General features: G+C 36.9%; 1 long non-coding RNA gene across 5 annotated transcripts in view; it reads left to right on the top strand.

Moving 5' to 3' along the window:
* The window catches only part of LOC140605490 (uncharacterized), a 216019-nt gene that overhangs the window by 82153 nt on the left and 110953 nt on the right, over positions 1–22913 (top strand). Inside the window, exon 5 of one of the 5 annotated variants that reach the window (XR_012008137.1) lies at positions 17695–17977. The exons of 3 other annotated variants lie outside the window; for them this stretch is intronic. This is a non-coding gene — a long non-coding RNA (uncharacterized lncRNA). Of the gene's footprint in view, positions 1–8891; positions 9020–17694; positions 17978–22913 lie in introns of those variants that run through there. One more of the 5 variants, XR_012008136.1, reaches the window with a different exon arrangement.

Genomic DNA, 22913 nt, shown 5'->3' with positions numbered 1-22913 from the left:
AGATAAAAAAGAATAAAACCTGATTAAGGAAACCAAAGGAGCTAATAGGGGGTGGTACAAAAGGAAGGAGAAGAAGGCCCAAGTCCACATACAGCCATGATTACCTGAATATTAATAGTTAAATATACAAATGAAAGAATTTACAAGAGGCAGATATAAAATATAAAGATCATATTTAGGGATGAAGAGCAGATATCCTTTGATGGTGAGTAACAGATAAGCTGGATAAGCCATGCCTTATAAAAATTGGATGTGTCTTTTCCTCAAGTATCAAGTATCTTGAAAGAAAGGTTGCTAGCACTGTTTCAGAAGATTGAGGATGCTAATGCTATTATACTGATGATTTTTGTAAAGATTTTATTTATTTATTCATGAGAGAGACAGAGAGAGAGGCAGAGACATAGGCAGAGGGAGAAGCAGGCTCTTCTCAGGGAGCCCGATGTGGGACACGATCCCGGATCCTGGCTGGGATCAGACCCTGAACCAAAGGCAGATGCTCAACGCTCAACCACTGAGCCACCCAGGTGTCCCTATACTGATGATTTTTTTTTAGCTTTTCCCTTGTGACAAGATGGCAGTTGCTGCTGCAGCCAAATATCTGATTGCAGGCAGCAAGAGGGAGGGTGGTCTTCATGTCAAGGAGAGTGACATACTAAGTTGAGGGGACGTGATGGAAGTTGTCTGCCTACATGCAATAAGGGGCACAGTTTCTGTATAAATGTAAACAATAGTAAATCTGACTAAAAGTCTCTTGGTTTTCATTATCACCATAAGCCAGGAATTAAAAAATAAATTGGTAATAAAATACTCTCAGTGGGATGGACCTCCTTCATTTTCCCTACTCTGCATCCTCACCCTCATGCTATTTATCAGAAAAGTTAAAATCTTTCAAAGAAATTTCCAGATGTTTACATAGATCTCATTGGTAACAACTCTATCACACAGCCAATAAAGGGAGTCTGAGCAGATGCGTTTTCAGCTTTCCAATCTTGACAAGTGAGAAAGAAGAACCAAATAGATTTAACTGGATGTTGCATTAACTTTACCTACAGTATTTGCCATGGACAGGAGGGGCAGGAATGCGGGATTTGCTGCCAGGGATACCAAAGTGCTTGGAGTCTTGTCTAGTTATATCTAAAACTAGAATAAATACTTTTTTGAGGATTTGATGAGATGACACAAGTGTAAAAGTTAAAGAATTGGTCAACATTTCAGACTTCTGAGTTCTCCATTAGAGAAGGTAATCTGAGAGGTTAAGAGCTATCATAGGGCAAACTTATGAGACAAAACAATATGCTTGCATTCATGTTCAATATTAAGTAGTGTATATGGATATTTTGGGAAAAATAAAAGAAAATGAAGCAAGACAATTCTTTTATTAACCAAAAAAGGGTTGAAATGATCTCACAATTGGGCACCTGGGTGGCTGAGTCAGTTAAGTGTCTGCCTTTGGCTCAGGTCATGTTCCTGGGTTCTGGGATTGAGCCCCATGTCGGGCTCCCTACACAGTAGGGGGTTTGCTGCTCCCTCTCTGTCTGCCCCTCCTCCCCCACTTGTGTTCTCATTCACTCTACTCTTTCCCTCAAATAAATAAATAAATAAATAAATAGTCTTAAGAAAAAGGTCCTTTCAAATGTAGAGTTTGTTTCTCTTAGTCTTAGTTTTTTGTTATTGTTCTTGGTACCAAATAGAGTCTTGTCCCCTCTTCTTTACCTCCTCTTCTATGTTGTGTGTACCTTTTCTCTGTGATTTCTTTTCTGGGAACCTATCTTCTATTCCATCCATTCATTCTTTCTTCTCAGCTGTGTTTCTCTCTGGAGGTAATAAGCATCACAGATCAGCCCACACCTTATGCCAAGGATTGGTATGGAACGGAGTTACAAAATGAGTCTCTTTAACAAATGGATGCTCTTTATTTGGCCATTGTGGACTGTATGAAGCAACCATCTGCCTCTGTCATCCCTGCTTCTGTTATGTGAAGCTTATTAAGACTGCAAAGTTATGTTTCTATAGGGATGTAGAATCTAGAATATGTAGCTAGCCACAGAGACCACAGAGCACATGACAAAGTGCTTGAGAGGTAAAGTCCTTTGTATTTGAAAGTTTTCTTACACAGACTTACAACTCAGGAGCTGTGATTAAACAAATAAAAAACAATGCCAGACCTATCCCCTCCCCAACCTGCCACTGCCCCACCAAGAGGAGAATGTTCATATATCAAGGTCAGTCAGAACTTACTTGAAATTATTCAATAGATTGAATAGAAATAATGGGATATTCCCTTCATTAAATTAGCCTGGTTCTTTTCCATACAGAGAAACATTACTTATGATCAGAAACAGTATTATTTTAATGTCAAAAATAAATATGGATGGACATGGGATGTACATCCCGAGTTTGCACACAAATAAATCTGAACTTTGGCAATGGCATGACATTGACTCACTGGCTCTTGGATGGTCTCATTCGGGGCTCTGATGTGATACTTCTTAGAGGAAAATCTGAATGAAATGGGATATGGTGTGTAATATATGGTCCCCTCCAGCAGCAAACATGTTGGATAACATTACCCTTTTCTATTTCATGCTGAATGTGGTCAAGGAGACATCCTACTCGCATAGATGTGGACCCATCAAGCTGTTAGAGGAGACTGTATTTGAGATCCAGAAACCTCATGATATATTCCAAGGGGCATTCTTTTGGGTCTAGTGGGATTGGAGAATCCCTGCTTTCCCATGTATGAAATAATCACATCTGTTTGTGGCTGATGCTCACTTTTAGTGATGTCCAGACCAGCTTCAATGTGACTGCTGTCAGAGTGCATGCATATTCTAGAATTTAGAAGGTCTGTTGATTATTTTAAATGATTGATATGAAAAGACTTGACTGTATAAGATATTCATTTGTACTATCATATTTGCCTTCTTTGGGATTAATACATATCTCTTGTTACTCTTTTGTCCCCATATTAGCTTAGTAGTAATACCTTTTCCTAATTTATTGGCTATCTCCATTTATCCAAATCTTTTACTTCTTGATTTTCTATGTTTTAAACCTCACAAGATACTCATCATCATTGTTTTTTACAGTCAATATTTATATTCATCAACATATTCATTCTTTCCATTCTTATACCTTTCTTCCTGAATTTCAGTATTTTTCTTTGGGATAATTTTTCTTCAGCTTGAACAGCTCACTCACTCTTGTGTGTGTGTGTGTGTATGTGTATGTAGGTATTGTATATGTGTGTATGTGTAATCTGAAAACATCTTTATTTCATTTTCATATATAAGGAATGTTTTTATTTTTATTGGCTCCTGAATAATAATTTGGTAGTTATTTTTTTTTTACAAAGCATTTCAAAGATTCTATTCCTTTCTGATTCCCATTAGCTTCTATTAAGAGGCTATAGTCTATAAAGTTTCTCTTCATTGAGAGTAATGCATCTTTTTTCTTTTGCTGTTTAAAATTCCTCCCTCCCTTCTGTTCATCCATTTTAGTGTGATCTAAATGTGTTTCTGTTGAATTTATCCTACTCATACTTCCTGAGTTGATTTTTTTTTTCAGTTTTGGAAAATTCTTGGCCATTGTCTCTTTAAATATTGCTTTTTCCTCATTCTCTCCCTGCTCCCCACACAACGACAGCCCTGACATTTTTTCATGGTGTCTTATTTGTCTCTTATTCTTGGTCCTGTTTGTCATTCCTTTTTTTCCCCATTGTATTTTAGTTTTAGTTTCTAATGACCAGTGTTCCAGTTTACTAATTCTGTTTTATTCTGTATCAATTCCACAAATGTGTTTATTCAAGTTTTCCCATTAGTTATAGTATTTTTCAATTCTAGAACATCTACTGTGTACTTTATTAGTGACTCCAGCAATCGGAAAAGATTCTCCTATCATCTTTTCCCCTATTTTCTGCACATAGCACTCACTTATTTTAGATTTCTCATCTTCTTTAAAGTCCAATATCCCATTTGTCTGCACTCTGTTTCTATCGTCTGTTTTTATTTTATTGGACTTTAGTGAAATATGCTGTTCTTTGTTAGTTTTTTTTTTTTAAGTTAAATGCCCCTTAGTACCCATAAAATAACTGTCATGGCTCCATATAATGCTATATTCCTCCAGAGCTAATTACTCTTTCCTCTGCTAAGTGAAGTGAGCTAAGATAGTGGCAAGAAAAAACGTTGGTTCAAGATAGTCTCTAGTCATAGGGTCCGCAAGAGTTGAGGGTGGTTGTGTGATGACTGGGGGTCCAGGAGCAAAAGAATGTGAGGAACCAAATTTGATCGCCAGAATTTGGGCTGAGGCCACATGGTATTCTGTGATGCTGCCGCCTGGGCTGGGTAGCACAGAGGAATGAACTCGTTTGAAAGGTGATGTGAGCAAGAGTTCACTTCTATATGTGTGAATTTAAGGTGTCTCTGTGCCATCCGAGCAGAGGCAATGCTAGTTGTTTTCTATATGAGCCCGTATCAACTTGCAACGAGTTGTGTTTTGCTCCCCAAAGTTGCTTAGCTCTTTCAGTCTTGCTTCTGAGAAAGGGTAAATAGCGCAACAATTAAAAGTTACTGTATTTTAGCAAGCAGGTTTTTCTTCAATTAGTGCAATCTGGCTCCATGCCCTCATTTTAATGTTTATAGAGAAATCTGTTAACTACTACCATCTGTGTCCTCACAGGAAGGCACATAACTGTTGTTTGATTTAAAATAGTGTGGGTCTTACACTCTACATCTATTATCTTAGTTTGCAGTTCTTAAATTTGCCTTACCTGATGCTGAAAGCAATGTCTGTGTGCGATAAGCTTGGTCCAGCTATCCATGGGTACAGCGTAATCGCTCTTGGGTTATAGGGTTTCTTTGATGGACCAGCTTGTGTTCCAGTCATGCCCATACAACCTGTAAGTAACCTGAAGGCTTTTTCTTTGACATTTGTCTCTGCAGGAACAAACATGAAAACGCACCATGCATTTCAGCACATTTAACACAGTTGATGTATAAATAACAATCTACTTCATGCTGACTCCCGTTGATAGACTACTGCTTATAGTTTTAGAAACTTTAATGAAGAAAATAGTTCTCAATTCATTAAAATCAGTATACTTGATATTGAATATGTTTCAAATACTAAATTTCTTAGAGTTCAGCCTACTTCTGAACTAAGGATAGCATTCTGATTGAGGCTATTTATTCCTTGTGAAATGTACAATTGTCCCCCCCACCCCCCCAAAAAAAGCTACTATTTCTTTCTTTCTTTTCTTTCTTTCTTTCTTCTTCTTCTTTTTATTTTATTTTTTTTGTACTTTCCATTTTCTTAGTGGTTCTTTTTGCCATTGTTATTCTTTTAGGAAAGGGCATGAAAGAAGAAATCCTGGTTACTTCTCCTTTCCAAGCTAATTTTTTTTCCTGTCTTTAAACCCTAAATTTCTCAGAATTTTTTAAAAGCTTAAATATCAGCCCCACAAAACCTCCTTCTTGAAGGCACAATGTATTAGAAACCTAAACCTCCTATTACTTACTACTGTATCCCCAGCCCTCATGGCAGTGCTGATCAGATCGTAGACACTCAATTTCTGAACCAGTGAGTAAATGCGCGAGTGTATCTACTGGTTTTTGATTGCTTGTTAATGAGGGAAAACTTCATACTCAAGTAGACCTCCCAGATCCGGGCCAACGAGTTCCACCAGCTTAAACTCAGTCTATTTTTAATCCAATTACTTGCAAAAGACAGGAGATGAATCTGTCTTCAAGTTTAGAGTGAAGAGTTCCTGTAGCATAAAGACAGTGACAGAGATTACAGGCTAGTTCAGGATAGCATTAATTCTGTTTGTTTTTTACTGCACATATAATCTAGGAAAAGAAACATGCTTGAGCCACCATCTGCATGGAAAATATGTTTTTCAGTTGTACTCTTGGCAGGTTACAGGCTTTCCTGGGGTTGACCAGAATCTCTGGGGTAGGGAATCATTTTCTGGGCGGCTAGGGCGAACCCTTCTCTGTCAATTTTGCTTCATATGTATTAAATTCTCAGTGAACTGTCAGCTAAGAAGTATTGCTTGGGATCAAAGGTGTGTGATAAAAAAAAAATTCTCTAAAATGTAGCCCAGTGCCCTTGACTGGGTTAATGGTCCAGACTCTATTCTTTGTCAGAGAAGGCATTCACAGGGATTAGTGAAAACTGCAGTAGCAAATCTGACAAGGAATGAAGGCCACAGTCAAAGTGTACAGGGAAATACTCAAAAGAGAAACTATGTTACTGTTGAGTTGAGAAACCTGTGCTCTGGGAAAAGCCAAGAAAAAAAAAAAAAGTACTTTGAAAACCAAGGTCTTTTGATTTAAGCTTCTTGGTGTGGTTTGTAAACGATGCCTCCTTGATCACAGTATTAAAGGAAATAATAGTTAAAAATAAGAGTGTTTCAATATGATCAAGATCACACTTGACATGTCTGATTGACACACAGAATTAGCAAGTTATTTATTTAATACTGCCTACTACATACAACTGTAAATGATGGGTTCTGTTCCATATTAACCAGAGTTGAATATAGAGAAAATGACATTTAATCTTTTGTTTCTTCTTTAGCTAAGCAAGCAGTACAGGGAAAATCTAATATTTAGTGCCAAAAATATTTATAATACTATATTTACTGAAGGCTTAATATGTGCCAGGGACTATTCTCAGGTCATTACCCTCAGGGACTGATCTTCAGAGTAACTGGTGAGGTAAGTACTCTTATTTTAACCACTTCACAGATAAGCAAACTGAGGCAGAGCCAATAACTTGTCTAAAGATTTACAGCTATGCAAGTCAGAGTAGGGATTCCAATCCGATCTTGATGGTAGAGCTGAAACCCTCAAAAAGCAAGTTATTCATCTTTGGCATCCTTTTACCTCTTCTTGTGTGTGTGTGTGTGTGTGTGTGGGGATGTTAGCTTAAAACAATTATTGTGAGTCATTGATAAACACAAATAATTTTGAAAAGCTTCAAGCCATCAATCGAAAGACATGCTGCTATCTTTGCTAGAAAAATGGCCCCATAGCTGACATATCAGCAAATGCGGATAGAGAGACTTACAACATTTGGATTTCTGCTTGTTTCTGGAACATGCACCTGTCAGATCTAAAGTCTATTATTAACTAGGGTCTATAAAAGATTCATTAATTTTGCCAGTGTTGATACTTCAGGGCTCAGCCTAAAGGATTATTTATTCAACTGCAGGCTGTTTATTATGGGGTCATTAATTGCCAATATTTATATATTATTCTGTTTGTTTGTTCCTGAAGCTAATTATAATTGTTAGCTATTTTAAATTATTTTCTACGGAATACAAATTTATGTTTTAAAGAAATAGGTCCTTAAAAAAATGTATCATTATATAACACTATAGCCTACAAGCCTGTTAAAACTTTTCTTGCAAGATAAATCTGTAACCTTAACTCTCCTACAGCTTTTCTTCCCATTCAGCAATCACAAAGACTTTGCAGTCACCCTTTGTGTGGGGTTGAAAATTGGAAAAATCTGGGCCATGAATGATTGAGGAGCTTTTATTGTTTTGCTTTGTTTTGGTCGCATCTCCTAGTCTTTTATGATTTCAGGATTTGTCCTGAAATATTTGGTCTTGACCAAATATTACCTCTTCTACATAGTCTAAGGACTACCTGTGCTTGATTATTTACCTCATTTGTGTCAACTTCCTCTCTGCAATAAGATACGTTGTTCTTAGTAGACCAGGATAGCAACAATGAAGACTGTGACAAAGATAAAAACCTTGATGGGCAGTGTTGAGTTAACTGAGAAGGACTGGTACAATGCTGCTCAACGTTTTACTGATGTATGATGATGCTGGGAGAAAGAATTCTGGAAATCATGTGACTTCAGTAGTGGAAGGTTCTATTGTTCCAGTAATATATTGTAACACAATTCAAATATAAGTTTTCCACAGATAATAAATATTTATTACTACTCACTAATTAGATATTTCATTGCTATGAAATAAATTAACATCAAATTAGCATATCTTCTGCATTTCCTTTGTCTTTACATTTGAACATTTTTGGATTGGAATATGTCTTGAAACTAAGGTGGATTTTTAATCTGGTACTTTATTTGTCCTTGGAAAGGTGTTATTAAATGTACTATGTCATAATTTGTATATCTCCAAATACTAAATTATTTGAAATTTGAAAGAAAACAAGAGGAAGAGGAAGGATGAATTATGTAGATGGAAATCAAAATATCTCTAACATACTGATTGATCTGCACTGGTGACTACATTTAAGAAGATATACTTGGCCCAGGGGCCATGCATGCTTTTCTCATATGGCAGCAAGAACACAAGTCTAGACTCTCCCAAGAACAAGATGATTTGAGAAAACAAAGACAGAACTTAGTTTCTTTTCTAGTTGCCTACTTAGTAGGCATTTCTGCTTCCTTGGAAAGAGATCAGCAATGTTTCACACTTTTCTTAACTGGGAGTGAAGTTTTCACTCTTCTTGGGAAACACTGAGAAGGTGGAAATCATTGTTCCTATCATTAGAATTGAGGAAAAGTAGTAGAATATACACAATATTGTTCATGAATAAGCCAAATTGGGATAAAGAGAAAGGAAAATAATTTTATTACATTTATTATAAAATGTCTTCAAACCTCTTCCTACTTTTACACCTGGAGTCATAGAGAAATGACTTTCTGCCATTTCCTTCAATCTGTAGTAGAAATGTTGAAAAAGTGTTTCTATCACCTTTCTATCATTTCCTTCTGGATGTGTTACTGGTACTGGCTTGACAATTCTTCATCGCATAGACTCATTGTACAGAATGGCACCTCATGTCAGGACAGGTTAGCACCCCTATAATTGTCTGAACCAAAAATACCCTCTTATTTCTTTCTCCCAGAGGTTTCATCTGGCACCCTTGAGAACCACTGAGTCCCATTATTTGCTCCTCTACTTGGGAGATGGACTGATTAACCCAGCGAGATGAGTGACAGCCTGGCATTCATTCACCATGGCTCTCTAATGGGCAGAGCTGAATTGGTAAAATTCATTTTTTTTCATTAAAAAATTAAGAGGGCAGCCCGGGTGGCTCAGTGGTTTGACACCACCTTCGGTCCAGGGTGTGATCCTGGAGACCTGGGATCGAGTCCCACATCAGGCTCCCTGCATGGAGCCTGCTTCTCCCTCTGCCTCTGTCTCTGCCTCTCTCTGTCTCTCTCTCTGTGTCTCTCATGAGTAAATAAAATCTTAAATATAAATAAATAAATAAATAAATAAATAAATAAGATTTTTTAAAAAGCGGTTTTAGATTCACAATAAATATAAGGAAGGCACAGAGATTTTCTATATAGTCCCCTCCTTGACACATGCTTATCTTCCCTAATTATCAACATCACCAAAGTAGTACATTTGTTACTGATGAACCTATGTTGACACATTATAATCACCCGAAGTCTGTAGTTTAAATTACTGGTCATCCTTGATGTTGAATATTCTATGGTTTTGGATAAATGTATAACATGTATCCATCATTATGGTATCATGCAGAGTATTTTCATAGCCCTAAAAAACTCTCTATTCTGCATCTGTTTATCCTTTCCCTCTCCCCAAACTCTGACAACCAATGATTTTTTTTTTTGCTGTGTTCATAGTTTTGCCATTTTAGAATGTCATATAGTTGGAAATGTACAGTATAGCTTTCATTCACCTAGCAAAATAAATTTAAACTTCTTCCATGTTTTTTCATGACTTGATAGCTCATTTCCTTTTAGTGCCAACTAATATTCCATTATTTGGTTGCATAACAGTTTGTTTATACATTTACCTACTAAAGGGCATCTTGGCTGCTTCCAAGTTTTGGAAAATATGAATAAAGCTGCTATGGACATCTATGTGCAGGTTTTTGTGCAGACATAGAATTTCAACACTTTTGGCTAAATTCTAAAGAGTGTGATGGATGAGTTGTATGGTAAGAATATACTTAGTTTTACAAGAAACCACTTAGTTTTACAAGTGGTAAAATCACTGGTGGTAAAATCTACAGTGATTTTACCACTCTGCCTTCTCACCAGCTAAAACTTTTCAGGCAGGATCTCTTTGTCTTTTTTTTCTTTTTTTTTTCTTCTGCTGTGCTTTGTTGCAGTTGGCCAGCAACACCTCTGCCTGGGCTTATGCAGGTCCTATTGTTAGGCTTATGGAGGGAACACAGTTTTCCATTCTACTCTGTTATGAATCAGAGTCCACTCCTAAGAGCAATTGGGCACTCCCAATTATTAATGAGATGGGCACTTGGATCACATTTAGTAGCTTGCATCTGTTGCTTCTCTTCTAGTTAGGGCCAAGTAGATTGGAGGATGTTTTAGGTATCTGGATCCCCATAAATCTTAGAAAGTCTTCTTAAGTACTTGTGTGGGTCCTTATCTAAGGCTTCTGTCAATTCCTTGTGGGCTAGGATTATGTATTACTTTGTATCCTGAAACACTCTGTGCCTTTTTCATTGTAGGTACCTGATTTAGTCAACTGAATAATAGTAGCTCACAGGTACTGAGTGCTTACTATATGCCAGGTACTGGGATAAAGACTCCATATGAAGTAACTCATTTAAAACAATGTAAGAACTTTGTGAATACAGTTATATTTATTATGTTACTTTATAGATGAGGACACACAGGCTCAGAGTAATTAACTTGCTCAAGCTCATTCAGAGAAGTTAAGTGAGTTCCTCAGGATCATCCAGTTAGTAAACGGCACAGCCCATGTTTTAAAATTAGGCAATCTGGCTCCAGAGTGCAGACCATGAGATGATGCCTTCAGAGGACAAAATAAAATTGGAGATAGCAAAATAACACTTGAAAAGTACTCTCCATTTAGTTTTTTTAAAATGAATTTTTAGTAAAAAGTCATTCAATGAGTGGTTGGAGAGGTCTTGAGAGATAATTTAGTAGTTATTTTCAAAATGAGTCTTTTGGATCTCCTCAGGAATCCTGCTGTGTGTGTTTGTGTGTACGTGTGTGTGCGTGTGTGTGTGTGCATGTGTAGGGGGTCCATTAGAAGACAAGAGCAGAATGGGGTGCTCTGGGCCATGACCTTATTTTAATTAGTTCTACATAATGCACTCCTGTGTGTGATTCCAATTAAAGAAAAGGCTCGGATACTAAATGGAGGTGTTTAAAAACTCAACAGAACAACACCCAAATTGCCTAGAGGGATTTCAATTCTATTTGTTTACAGATTTTTAAGGTGAATATTTTAATTATTCACTCTGTTAAGTATACAAAGAGAATGAAAAGCACTGTGTTACTTCTTTAATAGCTATATAACTAAAAATTAAAAAAAAAATTCAGATGGATCCTTTTCCTAGGAAGCTAATAGGCAATCTACTCAATTTGTCAATGGCATAGAAATACAACAAATCCCAAATACAGAAAGTGTTTTCAAAGGAAGGCAGTTAAGATGCCAGATATTAGCAGGGAAGGTGTGTTTTGTAGTGGCTACAAATTACAGTTCTGCTTTATCTTCCATGCCTTAAATACTTAAGCCATAAAATCAGGTTATGTCCTTGCTAGTTCCTTCAGCTTCCATAGATCAGAGCTTATATTCACATATTTTCTTTGCATCTATGACCACTTCAAGGTTCTTCTCCCTTCATGTGCTTTGACTCATGTTGTTTAGTCCCCTTCAATAGAAAAGCCATAACTTTTGGTCCATTATATTGACCACTTCTGTTTTTGTAATGTGGTTGAATGTAATATGGGGGTAATGACCATCTTTTTAGATCTTGAATTCATAGGCTCATAACAAATAAAAGTCAGGCCTTCAAGGTCAAATGAATGGTTACCTAGATGCTATGAGAGAATTATAAGGAAACGTCTGGAGGAAAGGAGGCACTATTTAATAGCTGGATAGGTTTCGTTTCAGAACAGATAAGATTTCAGAACAGATTTTTTGTTTTACTTGAACAGGCTGAAAAAGATGAAAAGGATAGAGAGTAAATTACTTAAAGTTTAGAAACAAGATAAGCATCAACAAACAGATATGAATGTACACTATTCTCAGTATTAGCTGAGCCCAAAAGTTCTGAAGTATTCACTTAATTTATGTTAATTGCAAATCATCACAAAATAGAGTTGACAGCTTCATTTCACCTTTAAATTTTCAGTTCAAATCCACTTGTGTATGGGAAAATAAATTAGACATAGATTGTTGCCTCTGCCTTGGGATTTTTTTTTAGATTAATTATATATTTATTTATTTGAGAGAGAAAGAGAGAGAGAGCATGAGCAGGGGAGGGGGAAGGGCAGAGGGAGAAGCATACTCCCTGCTGAGCAGGCTGGATCCCAGGACCCTGAGATCAGGACCTGAGCTGAAGGCAGATGCTTAACTGACTGAGCCACCCAGGCGTCCCTCTGCCCTGGGATTTAAAGAAATGGCTTAATTGAGTACCTAACCAACCACTTAAAGAGAATTATTCTTGGAAGAATGAGCTCTGAGAGATATTTGAAAAAATATGTTGTTTTTTGTTTTATAGTCCAATAATTTTATAGCTGTTTAATTTGACACTTGTATATGTGTGTATATACTAAATTTCAGCAAATTATGTTAAGCAAAGAATTAATAGTTTCAGGCTGTAGGAACCATTCTTTATCCATCCCAGTAGTTGATTGCTTAATAAATAATACTGGGAGTGTGGGTTGGGGTTGATACATTAAAATCATCAAGAATAAAAGAATAATTATGAACACGATTTTCTCATAGCTCAGGGAGATTATGTCCAAATTAACTTTTTGGTTGAAAGCAAAAGGTCAGCAGAGGTAGAACTGGTTAAAACGATATTTTTCAAAGTTTCAAAGTTTCTTTTCTTTAAAAAGAAAAACTTTGTCTTATATATGCATACCAGTGTAGGTTTTACCTTTCTGGCAGTGTATAGTTTGTCTGGAAATTGAGTTATGACTAAAGGTAAAAACCATTTTGCTACTTTCAAATCAGCCAGCATCAGACGATGACTAGTAATTGAGCAAGAAAGGTCATTCCTATGTCCATCTTATTTTGTGATGAAATAATTTTCAAGCCATCTATTCTTGGGAATATTTATGTGGAGGAAATGAAGAACTCTGAGATTTATGTAGAAAGTTTAGAATCCATCCAGAGCACATCCATAAGCCTCAGAGTATATCAGACAGATATCAGGTACCCCAGGAGGAAGGCAGACCAGAAACACCCCAAAAGGAAGTGTTCCAGACAGTACATCTCCCCTTAATACCTGACTGTGTTCTTATGTATCTAATCTTTGACAATTTTGTTCAATAGGGAATTCTTAATCATCATAAATTAACTGGTATAATCACACTATTAATGATAATCCAGCCAGAATTCTGATCCTAAATAAAAACTGAGCCAATTTAGAGAATAGAAACTCTCCTAAAATACGAAAACATGATGGAGGCTGAAGTAAAGGATTCCTATTTTTCCCAAGGGCCAGAAAAACAGGAAAAGACAAGTTCAGACAACTGAAACTTTTCTTCTGGAGCTAATTTGTGTTCATTATCTCATGTTTTATGGTCAGCAGTTTGGACTAGGGGTTGACAAACACCACTTACCCAAAGCACTTGGCTATGTCAGCTGAAACTGAGGTTGCTTGAGAGATTTTGGATTTGGTTATGCTTTGAATCCACATTTGGCCAATGTTGAAATGCCAGGAGGGAGCGCAGCTGTTAGTGAGACCAGTTTCACTGGTGCATCCGGCAGGCTCCTAAGCTGTGTTTTTATGACAGGGCCTGGATTTAATTTTCTTGGTTTGACGAAATCTGACTGTCTTTGGCAGAGCAATCTGTCCATTTGACATATTTTGGCCTCAGCAGAATATGAAGAACAGGTAATGCACCAAGGGAATTGACAGTTTTAGAATGCTTCAGTAAGAACTGATCTTACATCAAAATGTGCAGCATTCTGGGAAAGAGGATTGGAAGGCCCATTATTTTATACTTGATCAGAGAACATAGTTGGTGATCAAGGTGAGTTCTCAGCTCCCACTGGTTCACATGTTGGTGGGAAAGGAGCCCAGGAGCACACAGAAAAATGAGTCAGGGTTCTTCACAAATACTGTACATCAAATCTAGAAATTCTCTATTAACATCAATCATTTCTTCACTCTGAAAATCTAAGAAGCCAAATGGCCTCAAGAAAGAGTATTGTCAGCCTTTGCACAGGGATAATTGCTTATGAATTTATCTCACAAAGTGTTTTGCCAAAGAGCATACAAATAAAATATGAATCGTGAGTAGATTGTTTTTAATTTTGGAGATGAATTTTAAGATTCAGCATTCCTATGTGTTTTGATTCATTTTCTCATAGTGTCTAGACTCTGTTGAATTATGCAAGAAAGCTTATAATTCTCATTCCCATAATGGGCTCAAGAAAAATGCATCACTTGAACAAGTGATACTAGACTACAGGGGTTGATTAGCTTTGAACTAGCATGCCTGTGCTAGAAATGATTAAAAAGAATTGTGTTCACCAGCACCTCAAGATGTGAAGTGAAAACTAAAATAAGAACAACCCCATTCTCACTTGCTATTGCCCCTAGTAAGATTTTCTAATTGTTCTTGTATATATGACATCAAGATGTAAATTATTTATGCCTAGTGTCCCTTTCCATATGATTTACTGTTTTGACTCTTAAAATTCTATGTCATAGGTATGCTTGCTTTTCTAAAAGCTGTACAATGAATAAAAGTAGCCAGTTGATTTAATTGCAGAAGACCCCAAATGTCAGAGGTGTGTGCCCTTTGGCTAAATACCAAGGCAGCTCCTATTGTGATGAGGAATGCAGTGGGGGAAAGAAGGGTCAATTGGATGGTGACACTTCCTTGTGCTGGCTCTGGATGCAGGTTGAGAGGTTACCAGACTGCCTCCTACTGTCACTAGACTCAGTTCAGCTTACACCTTCTCTGGGAATTCAATTGGAGGGATTTGAACACACAACACACTTTAAAGATTATTCCTGTTGTTAAAAAGTTCCAGGAATAGGGTAATCATTAGAAGATTTCAGACATAATTCATAATCTATCTCATTCTTTCTCTTTTCCCTAGATGTTTATTTTGTTTTATTTTTAACTTTTTAATTCCAGTTAACATACAGTGTTATATTAGTTATATTAGGTTTACAGTATAGTGATTTAACACTTCCGTACATCACCTGGTGCTCCTCACAAGTGCACTCCTTAGTCTCCATCACCTTTTTCATCCATCCCCCTACTCACCTCCCTCTGGTAACTATCAGCTTGCTCTCTAGTTAAGATCCTGTTTTTGATTTATCTCTCCCTTTTTTCCTCTTTGCTCTTTTATTAAATTCCACTATGAGTGAAGTTATATGGTATTTGTCTTTCTCTGATTTATTTCATTTAGCATTGTATTCTCTAGCTCCCATCCATGTCATTGAAAATGGCAGAGCTTCATTCTTTTTTATGACTGAATAATATTTCAAATTATACTACATCTTCTTTACCCATTCATTAATCAATGGATACTTGGGCTGCTTCCATATCTTGGCTATTGTAGATAATGCTGCAATTAACATAAGAGTGTTTATATGCCTTTGAATTAGTGTTTTTTTTAATATTTTATTTATTTATTTGTTCATGAGAGACAGAGACAGAGGCAGAGACACAGGCAGAAGGAGAAGCAGGATCCATTCAGGGAGCCCGATGTGGGACTCGATCCAGGGTATCCAGGATGACACCCTGGGCTGAAGGCATGGGCTAAACCTCTGAGCCACCCAGGGATCCCCTGAATTAGTGTTTATATATATATATTTTTGGGGGGTGGGGGTAAATATAGTAGTGCAATTGCTGGATCAAAGGTAGTTCTTTTTTTAACTTTTTGAAGAAACTTCATACTATTTCCCACAGTGGCTATACCAGTTTGCATTCCCATGAACAGTGCATGAGTGTTCATTTTCCTCCACATCCTTACCAATACCTATTGCTTCTTCTGTTGTTGATGGCCTTTGTTTTGTTGAGATATGTTCCCTCTAAACTTAGTTTGTTGAGGGTTTTTATCATGAATGGATGTTGTACTTTGTCAGATGCTTTTTTTTTTTACATATATTGAAATGAACATATAGTTCTTATCCTTTCTTTTATTGATGTGATGCATCACATTGATTGATTTGCAGATACTGAACCACCCTTGCAACCCAGGAAAAAATCCTACTTGATCGTGGTGAATGATTTTTTAATGTATTTTGGATTCAGTTTGCTAATATTCTGTTGAGGATTTTTTACATCTGTAGTCATCAGGGATGATTTTATTTGTCTTTAAATTATTCCCTGGATATAGCGGGATGCGCAGTGCTGTGAGCTGGGATCTTGGACAGAGATGTTTCAGATAAGATGCTTTATTTGTCCTTTGTAACCCACAATTCCCAAATCCTTAGTGACTTATCAATAGGTAGCCTTATAAAACTCCTGGGTAAGAGAAGAATAAAGACTGTTTTTTTCTGAAAGAACAAAAGTGCTGCCAAACCCAAGAGGCTTTGTAAAAATTATGGGGAATAAGAGCTAAGATGGCCCTTAGAAATGATTCTTTTGTTCAGATGATAAACCAGAGGCCCAGGGAGGTAGAATGAATCACCTGGGATTAATCAGATAAATTGTGGAAGAGATCTTTTTGTCTCAGACCAGTGCTTTTAACAAGTTTCAAGGTGGGTGGTGTGGAGGGTATGGAGCAAGAGTGAGGTATACTAGTTGTTTTGCAGCAAAACAAAATGGGGATATGATGTCAGAGGCCATCTCTATTGACCTATGTCTCAATCCTGTACCAGCCATATGCAAGTTTGATGAGCTGGTGTGTGTTCATGCACACGTGTGTGGGTTTATATTAAAAAAAAATGTTTCTAAGGGCAGGTACCTAGGATTTCCTTTTGGGGTATTATCAATTAATTACTTTATTTTGGGAATCTGTCTCAAATTTCTTAATCTTATGCAAGTTATAGTATGGAAGACTCTTGAATGTTCTTCTGAGATCAGCCAGTTGTGCCAATCTTAGAAACCTAGCACATAATAAAATTGTGTTGCCTTCAGTGATTATTGCTATTTTTCCATTAAATTTCACAAGTTTCTTTGAAATTTGGAAAAGAACATTGAACTCACTGGTCTGGTCTCTGATACATTGGCCCCCATTTTTGGCTATAGAACATTTTAATTTTTTCTCCAATGTTTTCTTGAACTCCTTGAAGTGCCCTGAAAGCAGCTCAAGGGTCTTAACAACAGGGATCTGAGCACAGTGGTGGGGTGGATTCTGTGGGCTGATCTGTCTACATTCTACCAGACAAACAGCTCCACAGGAGACTTGGAGGAATCAAAGGAGGAAACTTGAGGCAGTGTCCATGTGGGAAAAGGTAGCTCTTACAACCATGTGTTAGAGATACTCGGTTCTTCCAGAATGCTCTGGTTAGAGGTTCAAGTATTAAATTTTTGAGTGGTGACCAAATTGGTTTTCTTGCTGTGCCAGAGATTCTATAAGCTATTTGGTACCCTATAAAACAATTTCAGTTTGTATTGATCTGGTCGGGCTGCCATTAACAAAACCATAGACCAGGTGGCTTAAAGAACAGAACTTTATTTATTCACAGTTCTAAAGGCTAGAAGTCTAGGATCAAGGTCCAATAGGGTCAGTTTCTGATGAGAACTCTTTCTGGCTTGCAGGTGACTGCCTTCTTGCTGGGGCCTCATGTGACAGAGAGAAAGCAAGCTGTCTGGTGTCTCTTCTTAGAATGACAATCCTATTGGATCAGGACCCTACTCTCATGATTTTATTTCTGTAAAGGCCCATCTCCAAGTATGGTCACATTGGGAGTTAGCACCGTAACATATGATTTTGGAGGTCATACAGTTCAATCCATAGTGCAGTCTACATGGACTCAATTTCAAGGCTGGGATCATGACCTGAATCATGACCTGACTGAAGGTAGATGCTTAACTGACTGAGCCACCCAGGTGTCCCCCCCCCACCCCCCACCCATAGCACCATTTAATCTTTTAGAATGGATTCTAGTTTAGGCAGTGAAGAACCTTCACCAAAATGCATAAGGTAAATTTCTGTTTTAAAAGTTGAATTTAGAAGAACCAGATGCTACTATATAATCTTGCCACATTTGATCTTGAATCTTTACTATCAATGTTAAATCTACTAAATATCCCTTAACAGTAAGTATGGGAACAAAAAAGAAATTGAAGATTCCTGTTGTTTCTCCTTTTTGTCTGTTAATGTATTATTTCAAATTTTTAATAAAAATTATTGTGGTGTAATTTACATACAACAAAAATAATACACTAATTTACAAAATACAGTGTAATAAGTTTGACTAATGTGTGTATATATATATATATATATATATGTAACTACTGTCATGTATTAGATATAGAACATTTCCATCACTCCAAAATGTGTCCTTATGTCCTTTCCCAGTGATAAGTAAGTTTTAAATTTAAGGTATAGATTTCCCATAACTCACCCTAGACAATCCTTGGTCTAATTTCTATCACCCCTAGTTTAGTTTTGCCTCTTCTAGAACTTCATATAAATGTAATCTTATAGTATGAATCTTTTATTCTGACTTCTTTCACTTAAATATTTTTGAGGCTTATCCATATTGTGGAATCCAGAAATAATCCATTTCTGTTTTATTTTTTGAGAAGCATTCCATTGTTGGCCATAGCTTGTTTATCTGCTGACCTATTGATGGATAGTTGAGCTATTTCCAGTTTTTGGCCATAATAAATAAAACTGTTGTGATCATTCAAATACAAGTCTTTTTGTAGACGTAAGTTTTAATTTCTCTTGTATAAATACCTTAGGGTAGAATTGGGTCATAATGTAAGTTTATGTATAGCTTTATAAGAAATTGCCGAATGTTTTCCAAAGTGATTGTACCCTGTTCCCTTCCCAGCAGCAAAACTAAGAGATAGTGATCCATGTCTTCACCACAACCTGCTCTGCCAGTCGTATTCTTTTAGCCATTTGTGTGGGTATGTAGTAATCTTAGTGTACTTTGTGTTTTCTTTGTGGCTAAGGCTGATAATCTTAAGATTTGCTTATTTCATGTTTCCTCTAGTTCCATATCTAGCCTAAAATCCTTCTGTCTCTACTTTCCAGTCCTTATGTTTTTCCTTTATTCTGGCTTTAGTGTGTTTTACATGATGCTCATGTTCTTTCATAAATGTCCATGGTTATGTGCAAATCTTGCATCTATTATTCATAACTTCTTGAATTTAAGCATATTAGAAAGATCCTCAACATGTCACGTTGATTTCTGAAAGTACCTCTTTGTTTTCTTCCTCATGGTACAGATTACAGTAAAAGTCAGAATTCCTTGTCTTGTACAATCATCATAGAAGTCCTTGCTTTTTCTATTATTTTGAAAAATGCCTTGTAAATGTATAAAGTAGAGACTGGACCAAACTCATAATTTTGATTCTTTCAACCATTTATTTATAAATTCAACAACAACAAAAAACCAACCTGCCTCTTACTCGTTTTGTGCTAGGCATCTTCCTAGGCAAAAGTGATACAGCAAAGAAAAAAGCAAACATACAGGGTTGGGGGCAGATTCTAGATACCATATAACCTAGATATTTTCTATTAGGGGTTTTTTTTTGTTTTTTTGTTTTTTTTTTTTGCAATTTAATTAACTAGGGTTTGATTGCTTGAACATAATTCCTGAGCACTTGCATATGCATGACACTGCAGGGAAATAAAAGGAATGAATAAATTCAATGGATTTTTAGTCTTATATGGCGAATAGTTACTAGTTGAGTAAAAATGACATATTGGGAATAGCACTAGGTGCTAGGAATACCCTTGTCAGGAAAACAAAGCATGGTCCTGGTCTTCATCTAGATGTGACAAGGGGAGGCACACATTATTAAAATGTTCAGACATGGAATGTAACAAGAAGATCCAGTATGGTAGGTGGCATGTGCTGTTCAGGGAGGACCTTGCAGAGGAAGTAAAATCTGAGACAATTAAACCTAAGAAGGAATCAACCACATGGAAAGGAAAGAACATTAAGGCCCTCATTTAGAGGAAGCATGTTTGAGAAGCTGATAAAGGTTACCATGGCTGGAGTTGGAGAAGAAAACACGCACACATTAGTTTCGCTCTTCAGTGCACTGCAATCTGGCTTTTGCCTGTGATTATCTATTGCAATTGCTCCTGCCAAGGTCTACAATGATCTCCTAGCTGTGAAATCTAATGGGTCCTTTTAATTCTTCATACTCCTTGGGTTCTTTCCATTGCTTACTACTCCCTCCAATATGCAACTTCTATCTTGAATTTAGGATGCCACAACTGATTATTCTTTTACTCCTACTTCTCCTTCTCAGTCTACTCTTGTGCATGATGTGTGAGTCTTCCCGGATTTTGGCTGCTGTCAATCTGTTTGGTGCTCTGCTTGTCCCTATTTAGTCTTATGTGATGTCACAATTTGTGATGTCTGCCCAACAGGAAAGCTCTGTGATATGCTTCAGTAATTGCAGTGGCTGACATGAGTCTCCAAGATTTTAGAAGTAATTGTATATCCAAGTTTCAGTTACGTATAATTTTTTCCCTCTATTTTAAGTTTTTCACTTAAGTAGACTTTGAAAATCAAAGCTTTATTCTTTATTTTTTTCCTGAAGATTTTATTATTCATGAAAGACAAAGAGAGAGAGAGAGAGAGAGAGGCAGAGACAGAGGCAGAGGGAGAAGCAGGCTCCATGCAGGGAGCCTGATGTTAGACTGGATCCTGGGACTCCAGGATCATGCCCTGGGCCGACGGCAGACGCTAAACCACTGAGCCACCCAGAGATTCCCTTAAAGCTTTATTCCTATTGTTTGCTTACAATGTACCAAGGCACTGTATTAGATACTATGGAAAACTCCAAAGTTTTCTGCTGTAATTGTGCTTCGAATTTAGCCTACAGGCCTTCTTTTCCTGGAAACCTTTCCTGAACCTTGAAACTTTGCTAGGTACTCTCATTATGAGGCATTATGGTAGCATGTACTTTCCTTTTGCATGTTTTGTATCACACCAGAAGCATCAGTTTACTTTTATCTTCCTTTCCAAGTTGTAAACCCCCTCCTTTATACATATCCACAATGCCCAATCCAGCGCCTGCCATCTGTGTATTTGGCAGGTACCTAATATACACAAATTCTATATTTCCAAATTTGCCTAACCCCTACAATTTATTTGTAATAACAAAATCAATAATCCTGGTGCTTTTGCATCATTTACAGACTTGTAAGGAGTAGTGAATAATTTGAGTCACCTGATACGTATGTTCCCATCTGAGGTTGGACAAGGAAATACTCTGCCTTCTTGTTTTCACTCTCACGCTAAACAATTGTTCTTCTTACAGGCTATGTAGTATCTTTTTTTGTTGTTGTTGTTGCATTTTTGTGCTTTTTATTGGGACTTTATTGCTTAAAGTGTCCCTCAAATATAGTTCTGAAGTACTGTCTAGTTTTCCTAAGTGCCTGTGATGTGCCTTATGGAGAAAATAATGTGACATGATATTCATTCAGGCATGAAATTTTAGTATTGCTGGATGTGAATTAAGTTAAACATTAATGAATTAAAAATATATATTAAGGTATTTTCAAACAGAAACACATACAAAACAAGGTTATATATTGATCAAAATGTTGACAACAATGTTGTGACCAAGGGCTTACTGGAATTGACCTTGTATTTCCCCTAGGAGTTCAGTATTCACTCATTCAGTGTTCGCAGTGACTTAGTAGAACAAATATAGCTAAAGCAAATAATGAGAATCAACTGTGTAGGTATCTTACAAAAAGGCAATGAGAGAAATAAATAATATGAAAAATTGTTCAAAGGAGGGAGAGATAGTATCTTTTATAAGATATCAGAATATATTTCATAGGGGAGTTGCTATTCATGATAATCCTTAAAGTATAGAATTTGTACAGGTAGAGCTGGATCTAAGAGAATTCTAATAGAAGGTAAGAAAACAAAGTCAGGTTTGAGAGTGTCCAGGAACTTCCAGGTAGTTTAGCTCAAGCATAGAGTACAGATGAAGTGGTTAGTGCCATATTGTGTGGCATCTCATGTGGGAAGAGGTAAATATTTGTGGTTTATTTAGCAGTCATTACTTATTTAGTATTCATCCTATGTTCTTTTTTTTTTTAAGTTCATTCATTCATTCATTCATTAATTAGACACACAGAGAGAGGCAGAGACACAGGTAGAGGGAGAAGCAGGCTCCATGCTGGGAGCCTGATGTGACCTCTCAATCCCAGAACTCCAGGATCACATCCTCAGCCGAAGGCAGACACTCAACCACTGAACCACCCAGGCATCCCTAAGCCTATGTTTTTAAAATAATGCCTTACAAAAAAAAAATAATAATAATAATGCCTTACATCCTCTCCTAACTTTCCAGTAGAATATCAATTAAGATAAAAATAAAAGCCAAAATTCACGATAACACACAAAGTAAGTCTAATGATCAACACTGTGAGACTTTGGAAGGGATTTCCAGCAAGTAAAAGACTAATAGAGCAGACCACAGCCTGGAAACAAGAGCAGCATTGCTGGTCCTGACTCAGAAGTTTGAGGTCTTTAAATGGGCAATCATCTCTTCTATGTCTTGCTCTTGGACCAGCCAGAACACCGTTCCTTCTTCCTTTAGAAACACTAATATGCTATAGTCTCAGAAAACAAGTGGGGGAAAAGGAAAGGAGGTATGGGAATGGCATGATCGCATTACAATATATGCCGTGTTGGGTGTTTTTCTGCCTTAGATGCTGAAAATTGACCTAAGGGTCAGGCACATAAACACTCAGGCTTTTATAACACCGGTGTGAATGGGCAGCAGGCAGGGACAGATGAAAATCCTAATGGGGGTATTCACATGGA

The sequence above is a fragment of the Canis lupus genome, chromosome 15, assembly GCF_048164855.1.
Source record: "Canis lupus baileyi chromosome 15, mCanLup2.hap1, whole genome shotgun sequence".
Classification (NCBI taxonomy): domain Eukaryota; kingdom Metazoa; phylum Chordata; class Mammalia; order Carnivora; family Canidae; genus Canis; species Canis lupus.
The sequence above is the reverse complement of the archived record's forward strand: the minus strand, read 5'-3'. Positions and strand labels throughout refer to the sequence as shown.